At 39.0% G+C, this 16,307-nt stretch overlaps 1 pseudogene across 1 annotated transcript in view; it reads left to right on the forward strand.

Annotated features, from left to right (window-relative positions):
- Window positions 1–2,803: 2,803 nt before the first annotated feature.
- Window positions 2,804–16,307, forward strand: part of LOC143856683 (two-component response regulator ORR22-like) — a 36,667-nt pseudogene continuing 23,163 nt past the window's right edge. Inside the window, exon 1 of the transcript XR_013238297.1 lies at window positions 2,804–3,908. The product of XR_013238297.1 is annotated as a two-component response regulator ORR22-like (transcript). The remainder of the gene's footprint in view (window positions 3,909–16,307) is intronic.

The following is a 16,307-nucleotide window of genomic DNA, read 5'->3' on the forward strand; positions in this document are numbered from 1 at the left end:
AAGCAATTCAGTCGATCCAAAAAAAAGAAAAAAAAAAGAAAAAGAAATTCAATCCTTTCAGAAAAAAGAGGGACAAGTTCCTAAAGAAGAGAAGTCAATTTTTCCAGAAAAAAAAAAAGAAAAATCAATAAACATTCGAACAATTTATCTTCAAACTAGGGGCATTCGCCCTGAACTACACACAACCTGATATGTAGGCAACCTGTTCACAGGTTCGGTCGAAATCTTTGTTGAAACCTTAAGCCATTCTTTGAAAAGCCCTATCCTACCTATAAAGTCCCTCCGGTGTTCAGATTTAATGATCTAGGTCCCGAAACACAAAAAGAAAAAAAAGGACGGAGTTTGAAGATCTGCTAGACTGAAAACCTGAAAGGGCGGTCTAGGCAAAATTTAAGATCATTCCCCTGCTAAGTTGAAAACCCAAAAGGGAGGCTTAGGCAAAAGCTAAGGGGATAGCCTGCTGGATCGAAAACCTAGAAAGGTGGTTCAGGCAAAAGTTAAGGCTAGCGCGGTCCGCCAAGTTAAAAACCCTGAAGAGGTGACTTGGTCACGGTAAGAGAATCAGTATAAGAAGGCAACAGCCGGTATCAAGACTGAAGATCAACTGAAGTTCAAGCAAATTCAAGTGATATCCTCAAAACTGGGGGCATTGAAGCTAAGCAATCTTAGGGGTCGTAATTAAATTCTTGAGGCATTACTGTTTCGAGGAAGAAGTCCGGTGTTTACCAATTGAAAAACTATTCCTTGAAAGGATAGACTTACCAAACAAAACATTAACTAAGTCAGAAGCATCACTATGTTTGTCAGTATAGTCAGTCAATCTTTATTATTCTAAGTTCACTCCTTCAGGGCTGCTCAATCCTTTGAGTAGTGCCTTTCATCTAAGTTTTCTCTTTAGAAAGAGTCAATTGTCGTTCCTATGTCCAAATGATGTAACTGTCTTGGTGAAAGAGGCCAGGCCTAGGCAGCTCCCTGCAATTATACCTGAAAGAGCTCGAGAATTTAGTCAAACAACTTTATTTCAAAGAAGATCAGCTCAGAAAAATTCAGAAGTAGAAACATCAGAAAGCCCAGCTTCCGTAAAAAGATCATACCCCAGGAAGGCACCTTAAGCTTGGAAGAACCTCAGATGCAATGGTGGTTGAGCCAATTTCTCAGAAAGATGAACCATTCAAATTCATAATTCCCTTCCGGTTAGTTATCCTGGTCAAGAAATGTTTATCTAAACACCTGTCAAGAAGCAGATCCCGCTTTTCCATGTTAATATCCAAGAGAGTCGTTGTTCTAAATTACCAATCTCAAATGTCTTGTTCAAGGTTTCAGTTATCAAAATCCCCAGAAGACAAGACCAGCAGTCTCTTTGAGAAAAATCTTGTTGAAGTTTCATAAAAATGTTCCTAATCCATTCTTGCTAGTAATGGTTCTTCGTTCCAAAGGTTTGCCGTTTCATCATTCGTCAAAGTCCTAGTTTCCAACATCTTTGTCGGGCACGATCCATAATATCCCCGATTTCATTGAGTTCAAAAAAATAAAAAATTCATCAAATCCAATCTTACGTCAAATTCAAGTTCATGGAAAATCTCTAAATTCTTCGAGCCCGTTTGTGAACGGTACCTCTTTTCTCGAGCCCATTTGCAAATGGCCTCGTCTTCTCCTTGAGCCCGTTTGTGAACGGTGCCTCATCTCTCGAGTCCATTTGTGAATGGTTTCGTCTTCTCCTTGAGCCCATTTGTGAACGGTGCCTCATTTTCTGAGTTCATTTATGAATGGTCTCATGTCCTCCTTGAGCCCGTTTGTGGACGGTGCCTCATTTCTCAAAAAATCAAAAATTCATCAAATCCAATCCCCAATTCAAAAAATCCAATCCTACGTCAAATTCAAATTCATAAAAATCTCTAAATTTTTCATTGTTGAATTCATCAATCAAAGCTATCTTGTGTCGTCGAGCCCGTTTGTGAACGGTGCCTCATTTCTCGAGCCCATTTGTGAATGGTCTCGTCTTCTCCTTGAGCCCGTTTGCGGACGGTACCTCATTTTCCAAAAATAAAAAAATTTATCAAATCCAAATCCTTAATTAAAAAATAAAAATAAAAATCCATTCCTACGTCAAATTCAAGTTCATAAAAAAATCCCTAAATTCTTCGAGCCCGTTTGTGAACGGTGCCTCATTTCTCGAGTCCATTTGTGAATGGTCTCGTCTTCTCTTCGAACCCGTTTGTGAACAGGTGTCTCATTCTCTGAGTCCATTTGTGAATGGTCTCATCTTCTCCTTGAGCCCGTTTGTGAACGGTGCCTCATTTTCTGAGTCCATTTGTGAATGGTCTCGTGTCCTCTTTGAGCCCGTTTGTGAACGGTGCCTCATTTCTCGAGTCCATTTGTGAATGGTCTTGTCTTCTCCTTGAGCCCGTTTGTGAACGGTGCCTCATTTCTCGAATCCATTTGTGAATGGTCTTGTCTTCTCCTTGAGCCCGTTTGTGAACGGTGCCTCATTTCTCGAATCCATTTGTGAATGGTCTCGTCTTCTCCTTGAGCCCGTTTGTGAACGGTGCCTCATTTCTCGAGTCCATTTGTGAATGGTCTCGTCTTCTCCTTGAGCCTGTTGGTGAATGGTGCCTCATTTCTCGAGTCCATTTGTGAATGGTCTTGTCTTATCCTTGAGCCCGTTTGTGAATGGTGCCTCTTTTCTCGAATCCATTTGTGAATGGTATCGTCCTCCTTGAGCCCGTTTGTGAACGGTGCCTCATTTCTCGAGTCCATTTGTGAATGGTCTTGTCTTCTCCTTGAGCCCGTTTGTGAACGGTGCCTCTTTTCTCGAATCCATTTGTGAATGGTATCGTCCTCCTTGAGCCCGTTTGTGAACGGTGCCTCATTTCTCGAGTCCATTTGTGAATGGTCTTGTCTTCTCCTTGAGCCCGTTTGTGAACGGTGCCTCTTTTCTCGAGTCCATTTGTGAATGGTTTTCTATCCTCCTTGAGGCCGTTTGTGAACGGTGCCTCATTATCCAAGTCCATTTGGGAATGCTTCTTATCCTCGTTGAACCCGCTTGTGAGCGGCGTCTCATCTCCTTCTAAAAACTGTTTGAGAGCGATCTTTGTTCTTTCCCTTCAGAATCCATTCGAAAATGATATCTCATTCTCTAATTGCCCGTTTGTGAACGGCGCCGCATCGAGTTTTTATTATTATTCAAGTTCTAGGGTTTCATCTAAGGTTTTGCATTATGTTAAGGTGCGTTGTGTCTAGAGAGTCCTTTGTCGATTAAAACTACGCAAAATGGTTCTGTCATTTTTAACTTTGGTATTCAATGACTACGTCATCTCTACCAAAGAGGGGCATCTGTAGACACCCCATTTTGTTTTGTTTTAATCAACAAATAAATTAGTGTGTTAAATCCATGTGAGAACCCCCTCTATCATTGATTTATATGTTTTAGGTCATTAATATCTTGATCTGACTTTACGGATCATCAATCGGGACAAAATAAGCTAGGGTCACTTCATAGCCCGGACCCTGATTCCATTCCGAGACCCGATTTCCGTAAATCGTTAGATCAATGGCAGATCATGACCTGGGTCTAACCATCCAAAACCACCTAACCTCTCCTCTCATCCTAACCATTCAAACCTCACCTAACCTCACCTAACCTCTCCTCCCATCATAACCATCCAAACCTCACCTAACCTCACCTAACCTCACCTAACATCACCTAACCTCACCTAACCTTACCTAACCTCACCTAACCTCACCTAACCTCCTATCCCATTCTCCTATAAATACCCTCTCATCTCACCAAAGAAAAGGAGGAAAAAAAAGAAAAGAGGAGAGAACCCCTCTCTTAGAAAATTCAAGCCCTCTCTCTAGACCAAATCCCTCTTCTCCATAAGTTTGCATGGAATATCGTCTACAAAAAGGTATGTCTTTTGGAATTTTATTTTCTTTTCTATATTTGTAGGATTGAGTGTTGTTTTGCGTATATTTTGGTTGATGTCATGTTTAATTTTGTACTAGTTTGGCCTTGGTCATGTTCTCACTTATGCTAAATATGATTAATGTGTTAGGGTCATTAGAACCTATTTGCAATGGGATGTTGAAATCATTGGCTTGTTAGGGAATTTAGATTTCTTTTGGGAAAACAATTCATTAAAAATTTTGAACATTTACAAGAAAGAAAACTTGAATTTTACATGAATTATCAAAACCCATTTAATTTGGCTTACAAAACCTCCATCTTTCAATTGATAACAACAGCCCCCACTCCAATTTGATAACAACAGCCCCCACTCAATCTCAAGAACCCAATATCCATACCCCACCTTGCCAAGTAGATAAAAACAACCCCTTTTTCAAACATCCCATTCGAATCTAATCTCAGGCCCATTCAAGCCATTTTTCATATTCACCGTCTTTTAATCACTAAAAAAATAAGAACTATCAAAAGAAAACATGGGGGTGCCAATATCATTCCCGTCATAGTGCTAGCTGTTAGACTTTAAACAGATTTTTCGACCTCTAAACAACAGAATCGTGGGAAATGGTTAACTACAAAGTCGTAGATATTTTCGTGCCGTTTCCAACGAGTATTCGTGCTAGATCAGACAGCGAGCGGTTAAAAAGTTAAGTCCAAAATGGTTGCGGCACACCTTTAGGCATTTCCAGTTTAATGTTGCTGTCCTTTTGTTTGCAACACAAATTCGAACCTCTAAATCACAGATTTACAAACAATGGAGAACTACAAAGTTGTAGCCCTATAAAAGATCTTTCCAACGCATGTTTGTACGTTGAATTTGGCCAAGCGGTTAAAGAGTTACGACAGTTTTAGTGGGCTGCATTTGTCAGATCTTTTAATGGTCAATGGTTTGTCGAATTTGTGCAATTGTCAAAACTTGGTTGTGTTAACATCATTTTCCAAACCAAAATCGAAAGACATTAATCTAAAGTACATCCAACCTAAAATTAACAAAACTAAAATTCACCCATTTAAAATCCACTGATAAAAATCCGTTAAAAGCCATTAACCAAAAGACCACTAAAAATTTCAAATGAAACTAAAACCTTCTAAATAAACAACTTTAAAAGCTACCAAACACACTAAATACCTTCAGATAATAAAAGCGTCAAGAAAACTCTAAAAGTTTCCACAAACCCAAAAGAATTCGAGATTCCCAAGAGCCGGTGGATTCAAAATTCCTTTAGGAACCCTTAGAGCCCAATTTAGGAACACTGGTGTCGTGTCGTGTCGTGTCCTAAGTTTTAGGGAGTCTTAGGTTTTAGGGAGTCCTAGAGTCAGGAGTCCAGCCTCATCACGGACGTTTGCTATGTATAGCAACCGTGCCATAGGTTTAGTTACACTAGTCACCCGATCTTTTCCATAGGACAAGCCTAGTAAACTAGGATGTAGGCTAACCTGCATTAGTCTAAGGGACAACTTGCATTTAGATAAGAATCATATAGCATCTTCGATGAAATCCTAAGATAATAAAATCCTCAACTTGAATTAAATAACTTCTCTTAAAACTGTTGAAACAGTCAATCCCGTCTAGGTCGGTGTCTTAGTTGAGTTAGGCATATGTAACTTAGCTTAGGTGCACCGAACTACGTCGACTCTGATCCCAGTGAGGCTTGGGTACGTAGGCAGCTTGGATGTCTGACGGCATACCACCCGCGAGTCGGCACCACAAACAAATTGTGGTGTTTTGTATATTAATTTTCTTGTAAATGCTTAATCAAATCACTTAGGATTTTCCATGAAATTAGAATTCTAGGAGAACTTTCACTTAGATTGAATCCAGACAAATTAATAAATCAAGATACACATCTAGGATTCACATTGAAATTAGATCATAGGATGCATGTCACTTAGTTCGCACATTAACATAGAGTTGAATGAGCCATTTAAAATAAATTTAAAAGAGTTAGCTTTTGGAATCGAAGACCGATTATCGGGCAGGAATGGTGCATGTGGCGGATAACTCCCCATACCTTCCATTCTCGTAACCAGGTAGCGAGTCTAGATTTCTGGTTAATTACGGGTCCTAGATCCCACATCTAGGTGGCGACTCTGTCAGTCTCTTTCGTGTGGAATTCGGATTGCCTTAGTGATCCCAAGTTCACAGGAAAGATTAATTCAAATCAACATTAAAAGGCACACGCCAATCGCGTGGGTACGAGAGACCAAGAGAGAGAGCGCGGCGGCTCGCGCCCCACCCCTCTCGCGGGATCCGGGTACCACATATGGTCAGAAGATGTCATTCATTAAACACTAAAAAGTGTACAGTGTATTTGTCAATCCAAACGGCATTACTAAAAATGTATAGTGGCCAGGGGTGGAGCAAGGATTTTGCTCAAGAGGGGGTAGAGAATGGTTGTTATAACATGTTGGGTCCACTATTTTAAGAGAAAAGAAAAAATGCTAACTAAAACTACTTTTGGAAAGAAAGTAGGTCAAGAGAAAAGACAAAAAATAAGAAAGACCAAAACGGTAGACCAAAGGCACGCATAACACATTTCCTGGTTATCGGATGGATAACCAAGGGAGCTTTGAGACTGGCTGCTTACTGACAGTGGGTGTGTTTTAAGATATTCAGGCAAGTGAGCAGCACTTGTTCATAACTAACAGAGGGAATGGGTGATTCCAAGAGCAGACATTCTGGTAGGCGCTACTGGAAAGAGCAAACAAGGACACTCGCTTCCACAATGATCACACTATTGGAGTGGTGACCTATCATGAATGTCATAGTAGAGGGAGGTCAGTTGGCCTTTGGTCGACCGAAGGTAGGCTCGGTCGACTGAACTCTATTTTATGAGTTTTTTACAATGCTGAAATGACTAGCCGTTAGAAGGCCATAACAGCTAGTTTTGGCCTTGTTTAGCTATATAATGGGCTTCTACCTCCTTAACCTCCCAAGACTCACTCTTAAACTCTATGTGAACACACATATCAATGATTAACACCCTTGTGCCTCTTTGTGAGATTATTTGAGGGATTAGAGTATGATTTCAATTATAAATCTTTGAGAGTGAGTTATATTGAGCTCCATTGTTATATTTGCCTTAGTGAAGGCTTTATTTCTTCATCTTTGTATTACAGTGGAGGGCACCTTGTCAACTCTTTGAAGTGAGTTTGGAGTTCAAGCTCAAACAAGTATACGAGGCACTGATTCAACCTCGGGATGGAGCTTTGGGGATAAAAGCTTGTAATAGGTTTGGACTTCACCCATAAGAAGTTTAGGTTTAGTGAAGCCATGAGGGGATATTCGTGGAGTGGATGTAGATTTAGGTTTGAACCGAACCACTATAAAAATTCTCGGTGCACATCTTCTTAGTCATTCTCTATCTTTACTTGCATCTTGATTTTTATCTTCTTGTGCTTAATTGAATTTGTTCTTGAATTAATTTCTAATTTATCTTTCAAAAGAGAAAAAGTTTTGGCAACCCAATTCACCCCCCTTTGGGTTGTCACCCGGGATAACAGTAACTTATTTCATTGCTTACTGTCACTCTTCTTTAGTTGAGGCCGGCAGATAATTCTCCCGCACCATTGTCCTCTTTTACCGAAATGGAAATAAGAATCTTCCTAGCCATGACCTTGACTACAACAACGGTTTTTGTTTTATTTTCCTCAACATTTGAAACCAATCTTGGACGATATGATTGACTCACTGACAGAACCTCCCATGCCACCTATCTATCTCATTATTCCGGATGACTCCATGCATGCTCCACTTTGCTTGAGGAATATAGCTCAGTTGGTAGAGCTCCGCTTTTGCAATTGGGTGGTTGCAATTACAGGGTGCTTAGAAGCATTCATAGGGGAAAGAATGGGGGTATTGGAAGCCAGTCCAGAAGACTTAGATCTGTACCTTTCATAGCTACAGCTACAAACTAAAGCCATGTTTGGTAACCATGATTTTTTTTCTAGGAATATTAGCTTACCAAGTGTTGATGGAGGGATAGAGAGAGTAGGAGAGCTGGATAATTGAGAGAAAATGAGTAAGGAGGTGATGCAAAGTGACAAAAATAATAAAGAAAAACTCTTTTTTAAGTGGACACAAAAATTTATTGATTAATTTCAAGTCGATGGTTGATTCTTTTTTATTTTTCCTCAAGACTTCTTTTGTCTCTTAATCTTCTTGAGGGGTTTTAAAACTAGTTTAACGAAATTTGAAGGGACATAGGTCCCTTCATCAAAAGATTCTTTAAAATCGTAGAGGTCCGTTTGATTATCGTCTTCTTGGAAATCATCTTTTTGAAAATCTATTTTATTACTAAATTCATCAATTTGATTTTTGAAATCAATTTCATTGCTAAATTCATTAATTTGAGTATGGAAATCTGTTTCATTATTGAATTCATCAATCTGGAATCTATTTCATTGCTAAATTCATCATATTGATCAAAACTATTTTTTGAGTGAAGTTTTTCCTTTTCTAGTTTTTTCATCCACTTCTCACCCTATCCTCGCTCGTGCCCTCTGTGACCAACCAAACTATGCAATGAAAGACAAGCTTTATTCATTGTATCTTTGTGTATACAGGGTATGGACATTGATAGATATTACAAAGATCTCTAATCCCTTGATTAGGGGATTTCATACAGGAAGAATGGAAACCTATACATGCAATCCTCTACATAAGGTATGTGTGAAAAAGGGCAATAGTCTATACAAGGCTTGTGGCATGTGTGGAATGGCAACATGCTATGCAAGGCATGCATGTAATGGCAACATGCTATACAGGGCACAAGTGAGCTGTAATTATCGTTAACCCTCCCCCCCGGGCAAACTGAAGATGCTTTTGAATGCATTTGAATTTTGGAAACAAGAAAATGCAAACGAGGGGATGAATGAAACTTGGTAAATAAATCTACAATCTAATGTTCTGATGGTATAAACGGCAAGGAAATTGTCTTCCTTAACACATGATAGCGAATAAAAATGACAGTCAACTTCAATATGTTTGGTGCGTTCATGGAAGACATCATTGTGAGCAATCTGAATAGCACTTTTGCTATCACAGAAGAGAGGAGTAGGATCAGAAAGAGAAATACCCATGTCACGGAGGAGCCATCGTAGCCAAATAACTTCTGTAGTAGAATGGGCAAGAGCACGATATTCAGCTTCGGAACTTGAGTGAGCAACGACTGTTTGCTTCTTAATTTTCCATGAGATAAGAGAATCTCCAAGAAATACACAAAATCCAGTTGTGGACGGTTGATCAGTAACATCACCGGCATAGTCAGGGTCAGAGTATGCACGAAGAGTGAGTGGTGACTTGGAAGAGTTAAGGATCCCTTGAAACATCGTGCCTTTAAAAGGTATCATAAAATCCTGAGAATGGCAGCAAAATGAATAGGGCGAGGTTCGGCCATAAACTGACTGACAAACTGACTGACAATCTGAATGGCATGACTGATATCAGGTCGAGTAATGGTGAGATAGTTGAGACTCCCGACCAGTTGGCGATACAAAGTAGGATTAGGAAAAAGGTTGCCATCAGAAGGTCGAAGCTTCACATTTAATTCAAGAGGAGTGTCTACTACCTTAGAATCAGTATGACCGTCTCGACTAATAATATCAGATGCATACTTCACTTGTGAAAGAAAATATCCAGTGGGCGTGGAATCAACTTCTATTCCAAGAAAGTAGCGAAGAGTGCCAAGATCTTTCATCTCAAAGCATTTGTGCAAATGATTCTTAGCATCATTAACACCACGTAGATCATCACCGGTAATAACCATATCATCAACATATATAAGTAAAACGACAAGTCCACGAGTTGATCTTTGGATGAACATAGCAGAATCATACGTACTTTGAGAAAAACCATAGTGGAGAATGGCAGTACGGTTCTCAAACCAGGAACGAGGGGCTTGTTTGAGACAATACAAGGCATGGCGAAGTTTGCAAACTTGTCGAGGCTTGTGTGAAAAACCAAGAGAAGGCTGCATGCATACTTCTTCATAAAGATCACCATTTAGGAAGGCATTTTTAACATCCATTTGGTGCAACGACCAGTGTCGAGTAGAGGCAACAGCAATGAGCATTCGTACAGTCATCATACAAGCAACAGGGGCAAATGTCTCCTCATAGTCGATTTCGTACTCTTGGGTGAATCCTTTAGCAACAAGGAGAGCTTTGTACCTTTCAATAGATTCATCTGATTTGGTTTTGATCTTATCAACCCATTTACACCCTACAACAGATTTTCCAGGAGGAAGATCTACAAGGTCCCAAGCATTAGTTTTTTGTAAGGCTGTAAGTTCTTCTATCATAGCTTGCTGCCACTTTGTCAAAGGAGGCCTCTCGGTAAGATTGAGGCCTGTGAAGAGACAAAATGGTAGATAAAAAGCAATGATAATCCTTAAGTTTGGATGGAGGATGGTGTTCACGTTGTGGGTAGTGATGCGTATGAACAACATGTGATGAATCACTTAGAGAGGCGGCATCGTTGATGTCAGGCATAGACTGGTCGATAACAAAATTAGGAGCTGTAAAATGATTTGGGAGAGTAGGAGGAATATGAAGTGAATCCAGGTGAAATAATCGACCAGTTTTACTGCCTGTCCTAACTTGCTTCCCCGTCAAGTGATCCTGTACAATACAACCAGAAGAGGAAAAGATGACATCAAAACCATGATCGCACAACTGGCCTACAGAGATTAAATTCATTGAGAGTTGAGGAACAAGAAGAACATCAGGTAAAGAAAGCATGGAAGAGGAATTAATCGTCCCAATATGACTAGCAGTAATAATAGATCCATTTGCAGTATAAATAATAGGAGAAGTAATTGGTCGAGGATTTTGGAATGAGTGCATATCATAGGACATATGATGAGAAGCACCAGAGTCAAAAAACCAATTGTCTGAATAAATACCTGACGATAGTGAGAGAGCAGAGACAGTAGGAGTGAGATTACCAATCTGTAAGATAGCTTGTTGAATCATCTCCTGTACAATATCTATTGTAAGTTGCCCATGTGTTGTAGAGTGATCAGATGGAGCCTTCTCAGATGAAGTCGTTGCGGTTAGATGAGTATCATAAGCATTCGCAAAGTGAGCAATCTCCTTCCTTTTGTAACACATATTATTAGAGGTAGGTGAAGGATAATTATTAACAATATGTCCATATTCTTTGCAGTAGATGCATTGAATTTTGGACATATCTCTTAGATGAGATGCGACAGCAAAGACTGAAGCCAAATTAGGAAGAAGACCTTTACGGGTCTCCTCATCAAGTAATTATGATAAAGCACTTTCAACAGTTGGGAGGGGCGAGCGATGAAAAATGGTGGCACGAACTGTCTCAAAGTCATCTTGAAGAGCCATTAAAAATTGTACTAAACTCATTTCTTCTCGATACTTGTACCACAATTCTGCATCAGCTGTCCATTTAGGTTCCATAAGGGCCATTTCATCCAAAATTATAGTCATTTGGGAATGAAATTCCGAAACAGATTGGCCCTTCTGATGCCTTATTGAACGATGATCTTGCTCCAATTTATACTTTTGAGCAAAATCAGATTGCATATACCGTCATGACAAAAAATCCCATACATCCTTGGCAGTTTCAAATCTACCAAATTGCATATTAATTGATGGAGTAAGACCGTTGGCGATCCATGTAAGAAATTTATTATTATTTAATTCCCAATCATTAAATTTTGGATCCTCTTTTGCTGGGATTTTAAAGTCGCCAGTGACATATTTCCAAAGACCTTTTCCTTTAAGAAAACTTCTCATAGGAAAAGACAAGTGACTATAATTTGTTCCATCCATCTTTACAGTAATGGGTTGACAAAATTCAGAAATCAGAAGCCATTTCTGATCTTTATGTTCTTCTAAGAAATAAAAAAAACGAAAGGCATGTACCCTACTGAAGAAACAGATTCAACTGTCCGCAATATGCTGGTCCCTCTCAGAGAGAGAGATAGAGGCTTCAAACAAGGATCGATTCTGATGGATCAACAGTTCGATGAGACTGAATTGGATCAGACTGCAACAACCAGATTTATTTCTGAATAGTTGAAGAGGACAACATTGTTGAAGTGGAATGATACACCCCTTTCCAACCTTTGGATCTCACTGGACTTGGGTTTTAAAGAATGGAAATTAGGTAGAAATATAGAAATCAAAAGGAGAGAGATGGAGATTTGATAGGGTATTTGAAAGAGATGAAATCTGAGATAGAGAAGGAAAGGGAGAAATTGCAGATCGGAGAGAAAGAAAATTGTAGATCAGAGATGAATGCTGGAAACTGAGAACCCCATTAGTTGTTTGTTGAAATGCCAGAGAACCCAGAAATGAGAGTCACACAATGATCAAGCCTAATGGCTTTAATACGATGTGAGCAACCGAACTAGGCAATGAAAGACAAGCTTTATTCATTGTATCTTTGTGTATACAAGGTATAGACATTTATGGATATTACAAAGATCTCTAATCCCTTGATTAGAGGATTACATACATGAAGAATGTAAACCTATAGGTGCAATCCTCTGTATAAGGTATGTGTGAAAATGGCAATAGTTTATACAAGGCTTGTGGCATGTGTGGAATGGCAACATGCTATGCAGGGCACAAGTGAGATGTAATTGTAGTTAACACCCTCTTCATTCTCTCCCTCTCCCACGCTTCTTGTCCCCAACAAAAAGTGGCTTTATGATGGAGTTTAGACCACCTCATATACTTGAAGAGATGATCTAAATTTGGGACTAACTTCATGGCACAAAAAATAAAGTGTTTTAAGGTGGTCCATCCATGTTGTTCATCTGGCAACCCCCTCCATAAACTCCAAAGACTAAAAAAAAATGTTGATCGAGCCTATGAATGGCTAGTTCAACATGTAGGCAACTGTTTAGATCCAACTGCCGAAAATATTGCAAGGGCGCTCTTGAGCCTAGCATTCCTCTCTACTGCTTCAGTCAAGAGGGTGTATATATATATTGGTGTTAATTTTTCAAATTTGGGGATTTGATGGTATTGATGCTAATTGATTAACTTATGTTGTTATGAGGGTTTATGTGCATGTTATGTTTTCATTTAGCTGTACGCAAGAATAGAAAGTTCTGCTCTTTGATGTTATTGTTTTAGTGGGTCTAATAATAGGGAAAGAGATTATTTTATCCTTTCTTCTTTGTTCTATATGACATTGTATGTTTTATTATTGGTCTATCTTGTGCTAAATCTGGATTAGGTTAGTCCTAATTAAAGACTTTTTTCCAGTAATACTATGTACTTTAGAATGTACTTTTTCATGAATTTTAAAAAACTTTGTTCAATCGAAGCTTGAAAAGCCCGATAACCTGTTCGAACTGGTGACATAAAAAAATAGAGACATGTGCATTGGTTGGATACAAAGTTTCAAAAGATTTTCCTTCTTTTTACTTTGAGGCATGAATCCTGAGTGTGAGAGACTAGGTCACAAACTAAGCCCATGTCAAATGGTATGTGAGCTCTGCTCAGATAAGCTTATCTGAGCAGCTGCTCACAAACCATTTCCTCTCTCTCTCTCTCTCTCTCTCTCTCTCTCTCTATATATATATATATATATATATATATATATATAAGAGGGATGAAGGGGGGTGATTAGGTTGGTATCTAGTTCAACTTAGCTAATGAGGTTCGACTCCTCTGTCATCTTCGCAGGCCGTGTCGAGAGTGCATTTCCGCCTCAACCCCACGTTCGCCCTTGTAGCTTCTTCGCAGCCGCAAGATACTTGGCCAAAGTGTGACCCGTTAGCCCATAAGTAATTACTGTGACGAATCGGTGTTGCTCACCCGACACGATCGTACAAGGTCACAATTCACCCAACACGATCATCCGGGGTGAACAAGAATTGGGGATCGGATGCGGACAAAATTCCCACCAATGGCTGAGATGTTCAGTCGACTCCCTCCCCCTTTGTGGGGGGGTCCGGATCCCTATGAGTGAGCAGAAAAGGGTGGAGAAAATAGTCTTTTAGGAACCACTAATCTTCACAACCACTATACTGATTCTTATAAATGGAGTCTTTTAGGAATTAGAGCCTATTTGGTGCAGCACATGAAAGGCACATGAATATTGGCAACACTCTTTTCTATCGCCATGTTCTATCCATGGTCTTTCATTTCTCATCCGGGCAAATATTTCATAAACACCTATTGTAGTCAGTCTATTATTTCCTACAATTTTGGGTTCATTTTGACTTGGATCAGAGTTGCTTCTTGCAACACTGCGTAACAGATACCTGTTCTTCATTCTTCATGCCTAAGAGCCTATATTAAGTGATAGGGACTGATTATAAGAAATGAATCTTGTCTGAATTTTGGGTCAATTTAGATATTAGACCATGAAAATTTCTAAGATGCAATTATTTGCTTGGCTGATCTGTGCGAATGTGTTGCTTATAATTTACAGTTTTCAACTTTGTCATTGGTCGAGAGGATGTTGTTCAACTATCGTAGATGAACTATGATACCTAAGGAGCTCAACTTTTGTATCTTCATCTATCTTCTCTTTGTAAGGATTGTAAGGTTTCTATGCATGCTGTCCCATGGATGAGATGTAAATGCATATTGACATTGTCATCTTCACAACTTAACCAACTCCCTTAACACAACATATGAAACATGATATCACTGTCATTGTATCTGACATCAACGAATGCTACTTTGAAGGAATCCATTTTGCAGTTTAAGACTTAAAGTGAGAGTTCTTTTCGTCTCTTTTTGCAGATTTTTTTTTTGGTCGAATAATCCTTACTAAATCCATACATTTACATTTTAATTTTCCACGTTTACTATTGTTTCTCCCCCTCTTTTCAATCATTTTTTCTTTTTCGCCCGGGATATTGCACGGGTTTCTTAACAGTATACATCATATGACAAGTCCATCTTAATCTATACTACTCTTAAAATGTAAACAAAAAAAATAGTGAGATGATATTTTCACCCCCTGCATTACGCATGCCCTCCCCTTATAACATGATTTGATGTGAACAGTGTGCGACTTTAATGCTTTTTGACGTCAAATCATGTTACAAGGGGAGCGCATGCGTAAAGCCCAAAAATTAATTAGGACCTACTTATCATTTTTCTTTTTGAAATCAATTTCATTGCTAAATTCATTAATTTGAGTATGGAAATCTGTTTCATTATTGAATTCATCAATCTGGAAATCTATTTCATTGCTAAATTCATCATATTGATCAAAACCCTTTTTAGAGTGAAGTTTTTCCTTTTCTAGTTTTCTTCATCCACTTCGCACCCTATCCTCGCTCGTGTCCTCTGTGAGCAACCGAACTAGGCAATGAAAGACAAGCTTTATTCAGTGTATCTTTGTGTATACAGGGTATGGACATTTATAGATATTACAAAGATCTCTAATCCCTTGATTAGGGGATTTCATACAAGAAGAATGGAAACCTATACATGCAATCCTCTATATAAGGTATGTGTGAAAAGGGCAATAGTCAATACAAGGCTTGTGGCATGTGTGGAATGGCAACATGCTATACAGGCCAGAACTTCAAAATTGTAAGAGTATTCATTGTTCAAGATTTTGAATCAGATGTTCGTCAACTAGCTGGCTTTCAACATCCTCTTCAGTAGAAATTGTAGTCCTCTTCTGGAGAAATTAATGTCCTCCACATACTTGGTGTTAAAGTATATAAGTTTAAAGAACGCCTTCTCCAATAGCTTAAGCTTTTGGCGTAATTGGCTGTTTCACATGGTATCAGAGCAAAGGTTCTAGGTTCAAAACTCCTTGATATTAAAAATCCACATCTAATGGCCAATCCAAAAGAGGGGCCACATGTGCCACGTGTAGGCCAACCCTAAAAAGAGGGACTGACATGTGAGGGGGAGTGTTAAAGTATAGAAGATTCAATAACGCCTTCTCCAATAGCTTAAGCTTTTGGAGTAATTGGTTATTTCACACTTGGAGGATTTGGTAATGAATATTGGAAGTTTATCACATCCATCTCTGCAGGGTGAGGCTTCTTGTTAACCATTATGTTGTGTTTTTTAAATTAATTTATCAATTTTGAGCTTTCATTACCAATCAACATTCCATCTTTTATCTCGACTTGTGCTCTCTCGTGAAATATGTCCAACATTTTATCTTTTCAATAATTAGTTTGGTTATTACTATCTTTCTATATATGGTTCTGAGTTGCTGTTTTATCTGTAGTTTGAGGGACTTGTCACAATTTTTTAACATGGATTAGGTAAAGAATGATGATGATGGCCTCTTCTTTCTTCCGGTGGACTTCCAACAACTTAAAAAAATATGTGAATTCGATGAGTTTTATGCAGCTCTAGAGGTAGCGCCTCA

Source organism: Tasmannia lanceolata, unplaced genomic scaffold (genome assembly GCF_043159265.1).
Source record: "Tasmannia lanceolata isolate RefF3 unplaced genomic scaffold, GAP_Taslan_0.1 ptg000023l, whole genome shotgun sequence".
Lineage (NCBI taxonomy): Eukaryota > Viridiplantae > Streptophyta > Magnoliopsida > Canellales > Winteraceae > Tasmannia > Tasmannia lanceolata.